Source organism: Lottia gigantea (genome assembly GCF_000327385.1).
Source record: "Lottia gigantea unplaced genomic scaffold LOTGIsca_14, whole genome shotgun sequence".
NCBI lineage: Eukaryota > Metazoa > Mollusca > Gastropoda > Lottiidae > Lottia > Lottia gigantea.
The window spans coordinates 2,073,469-2,074,323 of NW_008707617.1; positions in this window are offsets into that span (position 1 = coordinate 2,073,469).

The window sequence follows — 855 nt, forward strand, 5'->3', positions numbered from 1 at the left end:
GACATTATGATATAATATTGTACATTACAGTATCAGACATTATGATATGATATTGATCATTGTAGTATCAGACATTATAATATAATATTGATCATTGTGGTATCAGACATTATGATATAATATTGTACATTACAGTATCAGACATTATGATATGATATTGATCATTGTGGTATTAGACATTATAATATAATATTGATCATTGTGATATCAGACATTATAATATAATATTGATCATTGTAGTATCAGACATTATAATATAATATTGATCATTGTGGTATCAGACATTATGATATAATATTGTACATTACAGTATCAGACATTATGATATAATATTGATCATTGTAGTATCAGACATTATAATATAATATTGATCATTGTGATATCAGACATTATAATATAATATTGATCATTGTAGTATCAGACATTATAATATAATATTGATCATTGTGGTATCAGACATTATGATATAATATTGTACATTACAGTATCAGACATTATGATATAATATTGATCATTGTAGTATCAGACATTATAATATAATATTGATCATTGTGGTATCAGACATTATGATATAATATTGTACATTACAGTATCAGACATTATGATATGATATTGATCATTGTGGTATCAGACATTATAATATAATATTGATCATTGTAGTATCAGACATTATAATATAATATTGATCATTGTAGTATCAGACATTATAATATAATATTGATCATTGTGATATCAGACATTATAATATAATATTGATCATTGTAGTATCAGACATTATAATATAATATTGATCATTGTAGTATCAGACATTATAATATAATATTGATCATTGTGGTATCAGACATTATGATATAA